The sequence below is a fragment of the Nomascus leucogenys genome, chromosome 13, assembly GCF_006542625.1.
Source record: "Nomascus leucogenys isolate Asia chromosome 13, Asia_NLE_v1, whole genome shotgun sequence".
NCBI classification, from domain to species: Eukaryota; Metazoa; Chordata; class Mammalia; order Primates; family Hylobatidae; genus Nomascus; species Nomascus leucogenys.
Window position 1 is genome coordinate 34,366,051 of NC_044393.1, and position 18,152 is coordinate 34,384,202.

Consider the following 18,152-nt stretch of genomic DNA (forward strand, 5'->3'; position numbering starts at 1 on the left):
CTGACTTCCTCCAGGAGAGGAAGTGGGTTTAGGTTAATAAAGATATGCTTTGTGGGCTGAGGTGGGAATTACGGGTCATGGGTTATGGAGAGGGGATAGGGTTATGATGGGGGAAGAATATGGTATGCAATTTCCTGGGGCAGTCACGTCAATAGTCTTTGTTTTGCACATGGAGCACCTATTCCATCCACCACTGTGTTCAGATTGGAGGTGAGGAGAGAGGAAGAATAAATACTCCAACCAAGAGGGTGTGTTGAGGATTTGAGGAAGTCACTGGGCCCTCCTAGGCTCAGTTTTGCTCTCCAAATTGCAAATAATAAGTCTTTCACTGCTGTGTTTTTGTGGATGTTAAAGGAGATAATGACTGTACCATACCTGAAACGCAGTAGGTCATTATTGATACCATGGTGCCAGGTGAAGAGAAGGAACTCAAAATTTTTTCAATGGATCCCTACTGCAGGCTGAGTTTCCCACCAGTGGCTTTCTCTGAGATTTCCAGGCCCCTGAGACCCAGCTTACATGGTGTACTTGAAATATTCCTGCCACTCTGAAATCAGTTGCTCCCTCTGGATTCTCTGCTCCCTGCTTCTTGTCAATGCATAAATGAATTCCTCTCTCACAATATCCAGCTGTGTGACTTTAAACAAAACACCTAAGTTCTCTGAGCCTTAGCTTGATTATATGTAAATAGAGTTTATAACATGTACCTTGTAAAGATACGGTAGGAATAATATAAAGCATACTGAATGCTCAACTCATAATTAATTATAACTAAAAAATGGTGGCTATATTAATATTTTGTGTACAGCAAGCATTCACTGCTTCCCTGTCACACTTGTGCTTTAGCAAAATTACCCTGTTAGGAGAAATGGTTTCTCCTTCATCATCTATGACTAAGAAAGGCCTGCGTGGAACCCTCCCTGTCACATGCTGGGTTTGAAGTCCTTCATCTCTCAGAAGTAATTGTCAAATGAAATTATAAAAATTATCATATTTCCATCCAAATTTCTTTTTCTATGTGGCAGATGTGCAGAGAGTGAAATCTTCACCTCCTGCTCCATACCCACAGAAATGAATATAAAAAATGATAAAATTATCTTATTCAATGTCTACACTTTAAAACAAGAAAGTAGTCTCTGTATGTCATGAAGGAATAGTAGCAGCTATTATTTTTTGCAGATGTCCTGGACACCAGACATGGTATCCAGCATTTTATGTCAGTTACCTCATTAATTCAACACTCTGACCCTGAGGTAAGTGCTACCATTAACCTTCATTTAAAGGTGAGAAAATCTGAAGCACACAGAGAGTAGCAAGTTTGCTCAAGATCACTCAGCTTTTAGATTGAGACATAGGCTGCCACACTCCACAGCCTTCACTTTTAATGTTTGCACTATGACCACCTCTCATAAGAAAGGAGGGACATCCCTCTAGAAGTAAGCAGTGAAGAAGCCACAGACTCAGTTAGGAGCAGTCCCCACAGTGAGGTTGGGGCAGGTGCCATGCTTCACAAGGCCCTAACAACCCATGATCACGTGGGGCATTATTCCTGCAAAGACGGCAGTGCAAGCAGAAATCACTAAAGATTTGGGGAACAGCAGCACCACAAGAGATAGCTAACCAATCTAAGAACAACAATAACTTAAAAACAATAGAACAGTAATAAAAAGAACTTCACACCTGAGAACGTGTTAAAAATTAAATATGAGAAGTTGTTCAAGATTAGAATATTTAATAACCTATAAACATAGCAAAAAAAGCAAATCCATAGAACAAAACCAACCACGTATAAAACAAGCATAGGCAGACATGAAGTACAACAGGTATCTTGGCAATGTAACAAAGCAGAGGATTTTTAAAATATATATAGGTTTTTAAAAATAATTCGGTTGACGTATTAGTTTGTTCTTGCATTGCTATACAGAAGTACCTGAGACTGGGTGATCTATAAAGAACAGGGGTTTAATTGGCTCGCTGTTCCACAGGCTCTGCAGGAAGCATGATGCTTGTACCTTCTCGGCTTCAGAGGAAGTCTCAGGAAACTTACAAACATGGCAGAAGGCGAAGGGGAAGTAGGCTCATCTTACATGGTCACGGCAGGAGGGATAGGGAGAGTAGGAAGGTACCACACACTTTTAAACAAACAGATCTCATGAGAACTTGCTTACTATCATGAGAACAGCACCAAGAGGGAAATCCACACCCAAGATCCAATCACCTCCCACCAGGCCCACCTCCAACACTGGAGATGACAATTCTACATGAGATTTGGGGGGGATACAGATGCAAACCATATCAGTTGAGTAAGCTGACTCTACATAAAAGAGTAGTAAGTAGTGAGCTGGGTCATCACGTAGGGGCCATCTCCTAGGACCCAGCACAAAGAGACACACCCAAACAAAGTAACGTAAACAGGTATAAATATAGCAATAACAAAGAAATACCATAACATACTTTGCAAAATTTTGTGCCAGAAATATTAATATCTTAAGTATAATTTAAGGCAAAAAGCACAAATGGTTGAAAGTGGAATATTTCCTTTTATGAAAGTAACAACTACCCGGAAGATATGAGTCACAGAATATTATACCTCCAAAACTATAATTTGGAATATATGACTCAAATATTGATAGAATAGTTTCAATAATTTGGCAGAATCTGTACTTGGAGCAGCAAAGTGACCTCCTGTGAACGCCAATCCTTCAATAAAGATCTATTAGATGCATAGATGCTTATGTAAGTGAAAAAATTTTGTGGAAATCACGTGGAGAATTGAGTTTCAAATTTAAGTTGACTTCGTGCAGTACAGATACAGCCTGAATGCTTGAGAGAAGCAGGAGCCTGGGGAACCATAAGCTAAAATTCTCCTTCTGGGAAATTTAGCCCTGCACTCATGACACAAGGTGCAGATAATGAGATATGGCTGTGGGACAAGTGAGGAGTCAGTGGATGTTTGAGAAGAGCACAGTTTAAGCTTGTGGGCTTAGGAATCAGAACTTCTAGGTTTGAATTTAGTTCTACCAGTCCTAGCTGTGTGACCTAGGGGAACTTGTTTAACATCTCTGTTTCTTCAGTTCCCTAAAATGGAAATAATAATCATATCAACTTCATAGGTTTGTTAAGGCCGTAAAATGGATTAATATATGCAAATTACTTAATAACAGCTGACTGTATTCCAAAACTTAGATATGATTCTTATTAATTGGTGTTTTGGTAATACTAATAGTTTTAAAAAAACAGACTCTCTGCCCTCAAGGATTTATGATGCAGTGCAACAACCCTGGCCAATGGCTGGGGGATGTGCAGGTACCACCACATAATGAGTGTGGGTCATGTGTCCAGCCTTATAATCACAAAGTCATTACTACCACCGGGGTCGTGGTGTAGGCTTGGCCTCAGGGGGAATCACTATGACTAGGGCAAGGCACATCCCAGTAAGTGTCTACACAGACGTTTATGGAAAAGGAGCTCCAAGTCTTGTCTCATGAAGGGATGGGAGAGAAGAAAGTGCTCCCAGAGAATGTGACAGCAGCAAAAATCTTCACATGAAAGGAACTTTTGCAGAGATTTCACCACTTTGAAAGTACAAAGGGGAAGAGCTGGCAAGGTGGTCGAATAGGAACAGCGCCAGTCTGCAGCTCCCAGTGAGACCAACACAGAAGGTGGGTTATTTCTGCATTTCCAACTGAGGTACCCAGCTCATCTCCTGGGATGGGTTAGACAGTGGGTGTGGCCCACGGAGGGTGAGCAGAAGCAGGGTGGGGCGTCGCCTCACCTGGGAAGTACAAGAGGTTGGGGAACTCCCTCCCCTAGTCAAGGGAAGCCGTGAGGGACTATGCTGTGAGGGACAGTGCTATCTGGTCCAGATACTATGCTTTTCCCATGGTTTTCACAACCTGAAGACCAGGAGATTCCCTTGGGTGCCTAGACCACCAGGGTGCTGGGTTTCAAGTACAAAACTGGGCGGCCACTTGGGCAGACACAGAGCTAGCTCCAGGAATTTTTTTTTTGTACCCCAGTGGCGCCTGGAATGCCAGTGAGACTGGAAAGGGGGCTGAAGTCAGGGAGCCAAGTGGTCTAGCTCAGTGGATCCCACCCCCATGGAGCCCAGCAAGCAAAGATCCACTGGCTTGAAATTCTTGCTGCCAGCACAGCAGTCTAAGGTTGACCTAGGATGCTCAAGCTTGGTTGGGGGAGGGGAATCCGCCATTACTGAGGCTTGAGCAGGTGGCCACTGGGAAGTTCGAACTGGGCAGAACCCACCACAGTGCAGCAAAGCCACTGTAGCCAGACTGCCTCTCTAGATTCCTCCTTTCTGGGTAGGGCATCTCTGAAAGAAAGGCAGCAGCCTCAGTCAGGGGCTTATAGATAAAACTCACATCTCCCTGGGAGAGAGTACCTGAAGGAAGGTGTGGCTGTGGTCACAGCTTTAGGAGACTCAAACTTTTCTGCCTGCCAGCTCTGAAGAGACAAGTGGATCTCCCAGCACAGCACTGCTCTGCTAAGGGGCTGACTGACCCCCATGCCTCCTGACTGGGAGATACCTCAGAAATAACACCACGCATGTACAACCATCTGATCTTTGACAAACCTAACAAAAACAAGCAATGGGAAAAGGATTCCCTATTTAATAAATGGTGTTGTGAAAACTGGCTAGCTATGTACAAAAAACTGAACCTGGACCCCTTCCTTACACCTTATACAAAAATTAACTCAGGATGGATTAAAGACTTAAATGTAAGATCTAAAACCATAAAAACCCTAGAAGAAAACCTAGACAATACCATTCAGGACATAGGCATGGGCAAAGACTTCATAACTAAAACACCAAAGCAATTGCAACAAAAGCCAAAATTGACAAATGGAATCTAATTAAACTAAAGAGCTTCTGCACAGCAAAAGAAACTATCATCAGAGTGAACAGGTAACCTACAGAATAGGGGAAAATTTTTGCAATCTATCCATGTGACAAAGGGCTAATATCCAGAATCTACAAGGAACTTAAACAAATTTACAAGAAACAAACAAACAACCCCATCAAAAAGTGGGCAAAGGATATGAACAGACACTTCTCAAAAGAAGAAATTTATGCAGCCAACAAACATATGAAAAAAAGCTCATCATCACTGGTCATTAGAGAAATGCAAATGAAAACCACAGTGAGATACCATCTCCCATCAGTTAGAATGGCAATCGTTAAAAAGTCAGGAAACAACAGATGCTGGAGAGGATGTGGAGAAATAGAAATGCCTTTACACTGTTGGTGGGAATGTAAATTAGTTCAACCATTGTGGAAGATAGTGTGGTGAATCCTCAAGGATCTAGAACCAGAAATACCATTTGACCCAGCAATCCCATTACTGGGTATATACCCAGAGGATTATAAATCATGCTACTATAAAGACACATACATGTATGTATATTGCAGCACTATTCACAGTAACAAAAACTTGGAACCAACCCAAATGCCCATCAATGATAGACTGGATAAAGAAAATGTGGCACATACACAATTGAATACTATGCAGCCATAAGAAAGAATGAGTTCATGTCCTTTGCAGGGACATGAATGACGCTGGAAACCATCATTCTCAGCGAACTAACACAGGAACAGAAAACCAAACACCACATGTTCTCATTTATAAGTGAGAGTTGAACAATGAGAACACATGTACACAGGAGGGGAACATCACACACTGGGGCCTGTTAGGGGGTGGGGGGCAAGGGGAGGGATAGCATTAGGAGAAATACCTAATGTAGATGACGGGTTGATGGGTGCAGCAAACCACCATGGCACATGTATGCCTATGTAACAAACCTGCACATTCTGCACATGTATCCCAGAACTTAAAGTATAATTTAAAAAAAACAAACAAACAAAGTGCAAAGGATAAGATGTTGGAAACAAATTCAAAATTAGGAAGATGATGAAACACCAAGGTAGAAACAATGCTTGCTCCATATCAGAAATGCACAAGAAGGTGGCAAGCACTGATCCAGCTAATCTTGATACATTTTTACAAATCAATAAAACACTTAAACTCTCAATGTTTCTAATGCTTTGAATTACAGTGCACTAATAAATATTTATTTCAGTATATTTTTATTGCCTCCTACATTTGTAATTTTGTTTCTAATATTTTGACAAAAAATTGTAAAAGTCATAGAATGATCATTGTTTTTCCAATTGGATATGGAGATTGCTTTCCTAGGTTTCAGGTTGCACAGTCATTTTTACAATCCTGCATTGCCATGAAAAGTGAGAATTGCCTGTATTCAGAGTAATACAGATGGTAATATGTGCTAAGGAAAAATTCATCATGTTAAGATAAATTAGAGTATCAGGGTAGGGAGGGAAATTGATATTTTATACAGGGTGGTTTACATTAGTAGACATTAGGCAGAAAGAGTTGAAGGAGGGATGAAGGGAACCATATAGCTGTGTTGGAGAAGAAGCAGAGGCGTACACAACTAGACTTTTCCAAAGAATCACTGTGGCTGAAAACTGAAAGCCAGTAGAGGCAATAGGAATGCTACCAGAAGAGATGATGCTGGCTGCGACAGGGAGGGGTGGCGGAGGTGAGAAATGTGCGAATTAGGCATGTAACTCAGTGCTGTGCTGGAGCAGCTGAGAGCCAATTGTTAAATTTCAGGAATTTTGCATTCTGGTTGTTTAACTGTTGATGGCTTGAAACTGTCTATGTTGGGAATTATCACACTACAGAGATTGGAAGCACTACAAATCAGCTTTTTGTTTTTCCCTTTCAAAAAGTCCATTGTTAAACATTTACTGTCTCATGTAAGTGGACATAAGCATTTCAAAGGCAGAATTGAATGCGGAGTATAAAAAAAAGAGAGTGAGAAATCAAGGAGGACTCCAGGATGCTGGACTGTGGCAGCATTTCTACCACGAGCAGCAGGGCTGGGAAGGCTGCAGGATGCTAGGAGAACTAGTGTCCCATCACAGAGAAAGCAGGGAGAGCGTCTTTTTTTCTTGGTGTGAGACAAAGAGGAAGGAGAATCATTTTTTTCTTTAAATTGGGATGCAGGTTCATTTGTATTCAGGAGGCAACAGTGAACCTCAACAAGGCTGGAGAGTTGGAGTAGGAAGGAATCCAGAAGGCAGAATAACTCTCGAGATGCTAGAGACAGTCTGTGGTTTATGGCCAGTCCCAAGGCGATGGATGCGAGGAGTCCTGATATGTTTAGATTTGGCGTGTTTCTCATATTCCAGGGAGGTGTCATGAGTCACTCCCCAGAGATCCATCCCATGGCCCCTGCTCAGGACCATCAATGAAGACCCTGCTCTGCCGCATCAAGGACTCTGCAAAGAGCAACAGGAGCCTGTGGGCAGGCAGATGTCCTGGGAGGATAGGCATTTGGAGCTGAGTCTGGGGAAGCTTCTCGCTAGCTCCTTCTCTCAGGCTGAGCCCTTCAAGGAAGGAAGGAGGCAGCACAGACTGAGGGTCCCACATGGCAGGGGAGGAGAAAGGGACCTCTTCTCTTAGGCGAGGGACATTCTGAGATGGCCCGGCTCTGCTTGAAGCCTTTAGTGACTGTCTGAAGCAGTCCCTGAATCACACAAGGGTTTCCTGAACAACCCACAAACATCCTGAATAGACCCATAAAGCTCTTGGCATCTCCTTTCACCAGGGCCATCAGATTAAACAGTAAATCTGTGTCCTTCAGGAATGTTGCCAGTGTGATGATTCTGAGGATTAAATAAAGAAAAACCCAATTTACTTCCTCAGTGCTCTGGATAGATTTATCTTCATTAGAAGGGAATAGAATGTAAGCTTGGTGAAAGCAGACCTTGTGCCTTTTTTTTTTTTTTTACAACTATTTGCCAAGCAACCACGGTGGAGACTCACACACAGTAGGTTCTTGGTGAATGCTTGTTGTGTAAAGAAGAGACTCAGCCACCTGAGGGGGAAAGTGCTCTGTGGACGCAGCAGACAAGGTCTAGCCCTGTGCCTGGGAAAGTCACTCAAACCGTCAGTTCCCTTATTTGTGGAAACATGACTGGGCCAGATTAGAAGAGGAAAAGGCTATGGTGCCAGGCAGACTAAGGTTTCAGACTTCCCCATCATTTACCAACCACGGAGCCTTGAGTGAATAGCATGACATCTCCAGGCCTCAATATATCTGATTTGTAGAAGAGGGTGGCATCAGATCATGAAAGTGAGCACCCACTGCCACCCTTGATTGTTGCTGACAGAGAGGACAGTGCTATTATTGACTTCTTGTCACACCTTAGGGGATGAAGGAGGCCCACACTGTACTCACCATGCACAGACATCTGAGTCCCTGGTCCAGACTTAATCTCCACGATGGCAGGAATTGCTCTCCGGAGCTTCACACAGTAGTAAGTGCCAGCGTCTTCGAGGGTGATGTTACTGATGCGGATGGAATAGTCTGTGCTGTTTCTCTTTCTCTGGTCTGAAATAGTTGTTACCCGGGGAGAGTGGCATCCTTTTGGACTGTAGATCAATTTCTGGCCTGGACCAGCTCCTCTGAACAACTGGATGGGTCCCACAGGGAGCAGGGAGGTCACAGTGCAGTTCAGAGTGGCCATCTCTCCAGCTGCAACTGACACGAATGCCTCAGGCTGAATCACCTGCAGCTCCTCACCTGCCACTTCTAGAAAGTAACAGAGCAGTCATTTAGTCATCCTTACATGATCTTGAATGTTTCCTCAAGTGTTAATCAATGAACTTCAATGACTGGGTGCATACCAGGAGCAGGCCTGAGCTCAGCACACTGCGTGTATTATCTCATTTAACCCTCACAACAAGTCTGTAACTTGAGACTGTATTACAAGTGAGGACACTGAGACACAGACAGGTTCGGTTTCATGGAAGAGCATGGGGTTGCTAACCTGATTGGAGCTCCTGAGCCCCCCTTGGAAGTGTCATGCTTTGTTAAATATTTGTGCCTCCACTTTCTGGCCATAAGGAATGTTGCACTTTCTTTTTTTTTTGAGATGGAGTTTCACTCTTGTTGCCTAGGCTGGAGTACAATGTGGAGTACAGTGGCGTGATCTCGGCTCACCACAACCTCCGCCTCCCAGGTTCAGGGGATTCTCCTGCCTCAGCCTCCCGAGTAGCTGGGATTACAGACATGCGCTACCATGCCCGGCTAATTTTGTATTTTTATTAGAGATGGGGTTTCTCCATGTTGGTCAGGCTGGTCTCAAACTCCTGACCTCAGTTGATCTGCCCACCTTGGCCTCCCAAAGTGCTGGGATTACAGGCATGAGCCATCACACCTGGCCACACTTTCTGAATCTTTGCATTGGGTGGAGCCATGTGACTGTTTTAGGCCACTGAGTTGTGAGCAGAAGTGATGAGTATAATTTGTGGGCTGTGCATTTAACTGCAAGAGCCTCTGTGGATTAACTTCTCTCTTCCACGGAGACCTACAAGGCTCTGATGAGGTTTGCTCCATCAGCCTGGATGCCTGAATGACCATGAATTCTCCACACACACTGAACATGCAGCTTAACTAACGAGTACAACATTGTTTTAAGCCCCTGAGAATTTCTCACCCATAGCATAATTACATTACCTTAGTTTCCTAATGTTGATGTGACAAATTATCAGAACTTGAGTCTTAAAACAAAAGAAATGTATCATCTTATAGTTCTGGAGGTCAGAAGTCCAAAATCATGTTACTGGATAGAATAAAGGAGAAAAATCTTCAAACATACAAAGATAGAGGATGACATGTTGGTTACCAGGCATGAAGTTGGGGAGGTAATGGGGAGATGCAGGCCAAGAGATAAGAAATTGCAGATAGGTAGGATGAAGAAGTCCAGAGATCTAATGTGTAATATGAGGACTAGAGTTAATAGCATTGCATTGAATTCAGTATTTTTGCTCAAAGAGTCTACCATGGATGCCCTACACACACATACACACACACACACACACACAGAGTACGTATGTGAGAGGATGGATATGTTCATTTGCTTGACTGTAATAACCATTACACTATGTCTATGTATATGAAAGCACCATGTTTTACCCCTTAAATAAGAGGTGTCAGCAGAGCTGTGTATATTCTAGAGGCTCTGTTCCTTGCTTTTTTGAATTCTAGAGGCTGCCAGATTCTTTTTCTCAGTTACATCTTCCCATCACTCCAAGCTCTTGTTTCCATTGTCATATGTCCTACAAAGACCCTTGTCATATATTGAGCCCATCTTGACACTAAACAAGATGTTAAATTACTGTCGTAAACATGCTCAAACAGCTAAAGAAAACAACGGACAAACAACTAAAGAAACATTGGAATATGATGCATTAATAAAATAAGAACAACAGCATAGAGAAATTATAAAAATTAATCAAACAGAAACTTAAGAGTTAAACAATACAATAATTGAAAAACCCACTAAAGGTGTTCTCCAACTGGTGTGAGCAGTCGGAAGAGAGTTCAGAAAACTGGAATATGGAATAATTGAAATTATTGTGACTGGGGAATACAAAGAAAAAGGAATAAAGAAAAACAAGCAGAACCTGAGGACATTGTGGGACATTATCAAATGGATCAACATAAACATTGTTAGAGTTCTAGAAGAAGAAAAGAGGAAGAGAGAAAGGAACAGATTATTTGAACACATAATACCCCAAAACCTTTTGAAACTTGATAAAATACATGAATCCTCAAATTTAAGATGCTGAAGAAACTCAAGTTTAACTCAAGGAAAAACTCAGAGACCCACACTAACACACATTATAATCCAGCTGTTGAAAACTGAAGTCAGGGAAAGAACCCTGAAAGCAGCAATAGAGAATGGATTCCTCACATACAAGAGTTCTTCAATGAAAAGATCAGCCGATTTCTTATCAGAAGCATTGGAAGCCAGAAGACAGAGGAGTGATACACTGAAAATGCTGAAAGAGGAAAAACCTATCAACTAAGAATCTTATACCTGGGAAAACTATCCTCTAAACATGAGGGAGAAATTAAGATATTCTCAGATGAATAAAAACTAAGAGAGTTCACTACCATTAAACCTTACCTACAAGAGTGGTTTCAGGTAGAAATAAAAGGATGCTACACGGCAACTCCAAGTTGTATAAGTAAAAATGTCCAGTCAGGCACGGTGGCTCATGCCTGTAATCCCAGCACTTTGGGAGGCCCAAGCGGGCTGATCACCTGAGGTCAGGAGATCAAGACCATCCTGGCCAACATGGTGAAACCCTGTCTCTACTAAAAATACAAAAGTTAGCTGGGCATGGTGGCGCATGCCTATAATCCCAGCTACTCAGGAGGCTGAGGCAGGAGAATAGCTTGAACCAGGGAGTCAGAGGTTGCAGTAAGCCGAGATCTCGTAGCTTGAACCAGGGAGTTGGAGGTTGCAATGAGCTGAGATTGCGCCACTGCACTCCAGCCTGGTGACAGAGTGAGACTCTGTCTAAAAAAAAAAAAAAAGTACTGCTACATGTAAATTTATTTTAATTCATATTTTTCTGATGCTTCAACATTCCACAATCATGCTTTGAGTACCCTACCCAGGTGACCAGGTGCACCAGTGTGATAAGGCTGGTCCCTGGCACAAGTTTCCTTTCTTGCCCTCCCATATTGTGACCTAGTCTCATAAAAAGAAAAAGGACACCAGTAAATCCCATAATGCTCTTTGCTTGTATCCTCTACCCTGACTCCCAACAAAGGCACTTGCTGAGGAATTCTTTCTCTCTTGCTTCCCCATCTGCTTAATTGAACCTGCTTCCTAGGAGCTCTTCTCCTATGGTTTTCTATGTGGCATGCCTTACTTTCCTCTCTAGGACCAGTGAGTAAAATAAATCATATTCCATATGCCTTTCCAACTGAAATTTTCATGGCCATCTTAGAGTGATTCATAAAGACCCAATAGCCTGACTGTACCATTTTCAAGACTAATGGCAATGAGAATGGGATCATTCTAAACTGGGCTGGAAAGTTCCCAGGAGATGCTCTTTAACTATTCATGGCTTACTAATTTGCTACTCTGATTGGCTCCGCAACTTGAGAAGGCTTTTTACACTGATGGCTTTCTTTTGCTGTGCTATGTGCAGCTTTGTGTTACCTTTTGGAGTTCTGCCAAGACTCTCTATCCTGAAGTGAGGATCCTGTTTAAATATCAATAATGACATCTACATTTCTTCCAGAGCACGGGATAACATAACATTGATAACAACCTCTTCAAAGGAGATTCATGTGATGTGCATATTAACATCACATTATCCAGCATCTCTAAGTTGTTTTGAGGTGCCGGTGGCAACATATTCTTCTTTTACAAAGTTTATTTACAAATTAAAATCAATAGGCACCCCTGTTAGTGCCTATAAACAAAGAAACAAAAATATCTCTTCTCTGTGGAGACTTTAGCAATTTCTTTCATGCTTTTTGGAGTTTCTAGACCATTCGTGATGGCCATACATCTCCCCAGGGCCTTTGATGCAAAAACAATGCCCCTCTCATCCTTGTGCTATATTCCATTAAAACAACAAATGCCTGGTTACCTACTGGGATCTCCTATCCTGGAGTCCAGATCTAGGAACAATATTCTCCTGTTGCAATCATGAACCATAGATTGTCCCACATGCAAGGCTCTGCTCATCTGAAACGGGGCCCATTGGAACCTAAACTTCCACTGAAACGCAAAATTAAAATTTCTGTCAGGTGCAGCTGCACACCATTTTATGGACTGTTGGTCTTATAATTTGTTGATGCAGCAATTCTCAACCAAATACTAACAAACTGAATTTAACAGCATATTAGAAGGATTCTACACCATGAGTAAGTGGAATTTATTCCTAGAATACAAAGATGTTTCAATATACAAATGATAATGTAATATATCATATTTATACAATGAAGAGAAAAAGACACGATTATCTCATTTGATGTAGAAAAGCATTTGACAAATTCAAACATCTTTTTATGAGAAAAATAATCAATAAAAGGAATATATGGACATTTCCACAACATGATAAAATCATATACTCATACTACACTATTTTATTTATCTATTTCTCATGTGTATGGGTTATTATCACTTCTCCAGTAGAATATAAGCTCCAAAAGGTCAACCACTTTTGCTCATTTATTCACCAATGCATGCCATGTTCTATGTCAGGTCCTGGCATATAGTAGCTATCCAATATATAGGTGTATAAGGTGTGAATTACTCATTAGGACACTTCCCTGGGACACTGAAATCTATTTTAAGTGGATTGCATCTGTGACATTTGCTGGAAACTGAGTTTCCCGTGTAGATGACTTGGTTTAAAAAACGTTCATTTGCATACACAAAGAAAGCAGAAGAGCCCAGGAGGAGAAAACCACAAACCCTCTTCCCTACACCACACCCCCCCTCACTCTCAGGAGCAGTAGCTGCAGAAGTCTCACGGCATAGCATCAAGGCCACAAGTATTTGACAAGAGCAACGGTGAAACCTGTGATCTCTGGAGTCAGAGTGCCTGAGTTCAAATCATAGCTCTACCAGTTACCAATGAGCATCCTCACAGCTCTTTGTGCTTCTGTTGTCTTATCTGTGAGCGGTGGGAGGAGGTTAAGGGGAATGTCTATTTTGGGCATAATGACCATCTGAGGTAACAGCTATAAGGCATTTCCAACAGTGTCTAGCACATGGTGAGTATTCAAAAATTGTAAATTATTACTTTTTAGGTTTTCTAAGTCATGGTGGCTTCAATCGACATTACATGATACGCATATGGATACAGCTATCGATATAACTATAGATGTAAATAACATAGACAGAGCTCTCTGTTTTATCCGTTTCTTTCTTCCTTATCCCTACCCTTCGTGAAAGAGGGAACTCTAAGACAGTAATGCACAGAAGTTCTGCTTTAAGATAAAACTCATTTTACCAAGAGAGAAGTTACTTATCTATTGCTTATCTTAACAGATTGGGAGAGTTTCAGTGGTAATATCAAATGGTAGAAAAGGGAAGAGAGTGGCTGGGCAACAGGGAAAACCAAACATCTCTTCAATGTGCATTTCATGTAGACTAAAAAATGAGTTGAAGAGAATGTCTTTTTAAAATCCTGTGTGTTTCAGCATGATTAAGTGAGATTTTTCTCAGGAATACAAGGATGCTTCAATAAACATAAATCTATAAATGCAATACACTACATCAGCAGAATGAAGGACAAAAACCATAGGACCCTATCAACAGTGACAAAAAAAAGCATATGACAAAATTTAACATTTTTTAATTGTAAAAATGCTCAAAAAATTAGATGTAAAATGAATGCTCCTCAGTACAATGAAATCCACATAGGACAAATCCACAGCTAACATGATATCCAGTGAAGAAAAGTGAAAAGCTCTTTCTCTAAGATCAGGAATGAGACAAGGACATCCTGTCTCACTAATTCTATTCAACATAGTATCAGAAGTCCTATCCAAAATAATTATCAAGAGAAATAAATGAAAGTCATACAAATCAGAAAGGAAGAATTTAAATTGTTGCTGTTTTCAGAAGACACTATCTTATATATAGAAAATCCTAAAATCTCTAAAAACAATTACAGCAAAAAAGCAAATAAAGTTGCAAAATAGAAAATTAACATGCAAAATCAGTGCATTTCTATACACTTATGACAAATTAGCATAAAAAGGTTAATAGAATAATCTCATTTACCATTGCTTCAAAAAACTAAAATATCTAGGAGTAAATTTAATCAAGTAAGTGAAAGAACTGCCCACTGAAAACTATGAATCACTGATGAAAGAAATAGAAGACACATAATGAAAAGATATGTGTGTTTAGGGATTGGAGAATTAATACTGTTTAAATGTATAATACATATTTCCCAAAGAGATCTACAACTTCAGTTCAATCCTAAAAAAATTCCAATGGTATTTTCCACAGAAATTGACAAAACAATCTGAAATTAATATTAACTACAGAAAACTATGAATAGGTGAAGCCATCTTGAGCAAAAGAAGAAAGCTAGAGGCACCAGACTGCCTTATTTCAAAATCTGGTACAATGCTATAGCAATCAAAATAGCATGGCATTGGCATAAGAGTAGACACATAGATCAATGGTACAGAATAGAGAGTCCAGAAACAAACTTACATGTTTATGCTTAATTGACTTTTGACAAAACTGTTACACATACAATGAGGAAAGACCAGTCTTCAAAAACTGGTGTTGGCAAAACTGGATGTCCACATGTAAAGGAATAAAATTGGACCTTCATCTTACATCACATAAAAACATCAACTAAAATGGATTAAATTCATAAATATAAGATCCAAAACTGTAAAAGTACTAGAAGAAAAGTGCCATGACATTGGTCTGGGCAGTTAATTTTGGGATATAAACCCAGAAGGACAGACAACAAAAGCAAAAATAGACACATGGGATTCCAACAAACTAAAAACTGTCTACACAGGCAAGAAAACAATCAACAGAGTGAAAAGACAACCTGTAGAATGGGAGAATATTTGCAAACCATACATCTGATAAAGAGTCAATATATAAAATATAGAAAGAAGTCAAACAACTCAATAGTGAGAATACAACCCAAAATATAAAATATAGGCCAAATATCTGAACAGACATTTCTCAAAAGAAGACCTTCAAATGGCTGTAGGCATGTGAAAAAATATCCAACATCACTATTCTGCAGAGAAATGCAAATTAAAACCACAGTGAGATATCATCTCACACCAGTTAGAATGGCTGTTATAAAAACAGTGATATTTAACTAGTGTTGGAGAGGGTGTGCAGAGAAGGAAACTCTTGCATACTGTTGGTGAGAATGTAAATTACTTCAGCCATGATAGAAACAGTATGGAGATTCCTCAAAAATTAAAATAGAACTACTATGATCCAGCAATCTCACTACTGAGTATACAATCAATGGAAACGAAGTCAACATGTCACAGAAATATCTGCACTCCCATGTTCACTGCAGCACTATTTAGAATAGCTGAGATATGGGATCAATCTAAGTGCCCATCATCAACAGACAAATTGATAAGGAAAATACACAATGGAATTCTAATCAGCCTCACCAAAGAAGGAAATCCTGTAATTTTTGACAACATACATAAACTTGGGGGACTTTATGCTAAATGAAATAAGCCAGGTGCAGAAAGACAAATACCACATGATCTCACTCATATGCAGAATCTAAAAAAGTTGAACACAGAAATAGACAGTAGAATGGTGGTTACCAGGGGCTAGGGAGGAGGTGTGGCTGGGGAGAGGTTGGTCAAAGGATACAAAATTTCAGTTAGATAGGAGAAATATGTTTAAGGGATTATTTGTACAATATGGAGTCCATATTTAATAACATCCATTATACTAAGAGAGCAGATTTTATGAGTTCTCTCCGCAAAAAAAAGATACGTATGTAAGATCATGCATATGTTAATTAGCTCAATCTAGTCATTTCAAAATGTATACATATTTCATAATATGTTTTACACATGTATAATTTTGACAAATAGAAAATAAAACTACATTTTTTTGTTAAAAATTTAATTTAAACTAGAAAGAGAAATAATAAAAAATAAAAACTGTGTGTGTATTCTTACACTCATATACACAAATGTGTATACACACACACACACACGCATTCATAGATACATATAAAAGCGTGGCCTATCATGCTAATATACAAGGTTGTTTTGTGCATCGAATAAAATTGTAACACTTTTTTTTTTGAGACAGTCTCACTGTCCCTCTGCCGCCCATGCTGGAGTGCAGTGACATGATCTTGGCTTACTGTAACCTCTGCCTCCTGGGTTCAAACAATTCTCGTGCCTCAGCCTCCCAAGAAGTTGAGATTATAGACATGCACCACCATGCACAGCTAATTTTTTTGTATTTTTAGTAGAGACAGGGTTTTTCCATGTTGGCCAGGCTGGTCTTGAACTCCTGACTTCAAGCAATCCATTTGCCTAGGCCTCCCAAAGTGCTGGGATTACAGGCATGAGCCACTGCACCTGACCTAAATTATAACACATTTTAAAAGCTCTGTAAAATATCTGGCACATGGAAAGCATCCAACACATTATTAACAAAAGGTTGGAGTGCATACAACAGGGTTTTAACTCTGGTTGTCTCTGACTGGTGTGATGGGTGGTGATTATTCCTCTGTTTTCCTCCCTGCACTTTCTAATTTTTCTGCAATTAACATAAACTGGCTTAAAGAAGGAACTCTGGAGCTGCTCCATTGACTGAGCTAGGAGACAATGAACAAGTTCCTCCCTCTGCTGAGAGGATTAGTCAAATTAATACAAAATGCTAAGAAATGTGTCTGTCTTATCAGAAGAGTTCAATTGGTGAACTCTTACGGTGGTAATTTCACCACAGTGTATGTGTAAGAAAAATACTTTTAAAAGTGGGACCCCTGCCCTTTAGGATCTGTGAGGGGACATCACAGCAGGGCCCAGTGGGGAGCTGAGAAAGTGCTATGCCGAGACCTGTGACCATGGGGTCAGCTCCATGGATTGAGAAAGGGGTGAGGACAAGCAGCCTGTCTGGGAACTGGGAGCAGGACTCTCCAAGGCTGCACCAGGTAAGGCCCTCCAATCCTGCCTGTCTTGGGGAAGGGGAAATAAAGTCTCCACAGAAAAGTCTAGAGAACCAGGGAATGTTATGGGGACCTGTTATGGGCTGAATGTGTCCCCCAAAATAAATGTGATGAAGTCCCAATCCCTAATAGCTCAAACTGTGACTGTATTTGAAGATAGGGTCTTTAGGAAGTAATTCAGTTAAATGAGGTCATTGCAGATAGGTCTTAACACAATATGACTGGTGTTTTCACAACAAGAGGAGGTGAGGATACAGACACACACAGAGGGAAGACCACGTGCTAAGACACAGGGAAGAGATGGCCTTTTACAGCCAAGGAGAGACCTCATTAGAAACTAACCTGGCCAGGTGCGGTGGCTCATGCCTGTAACCCCAGAATTTTGGGAGGCTGAGGTGGGCAGATCATTTGAGGTCAGGAGTTCAAAAGTAGCTTGACCTACATAGTGAAACCCTGTCTCTAGTAAAATACAAAAATTAGCCAGGCGTAGTGGCAGGTGCCTGTAATCCCAGCTACTCGGGAGGCTGAGGCAGGAGAATCGCTTGAAACCAGGAGGGGGAGGCTGCAGTGAGCCGAGATTGTGCCACT

General features: G+C 40.9%; 1 pseudogene; it reads right to left on the reverse strand.

Annotated features, from left to right (window-relative positions):
- LOC100591566 overlaps positions 1-18,152 on the reverse strand; it is a 40,287-nt pseudogene that overhangs the window by 21,260 nt on the left and 875 nt on the right.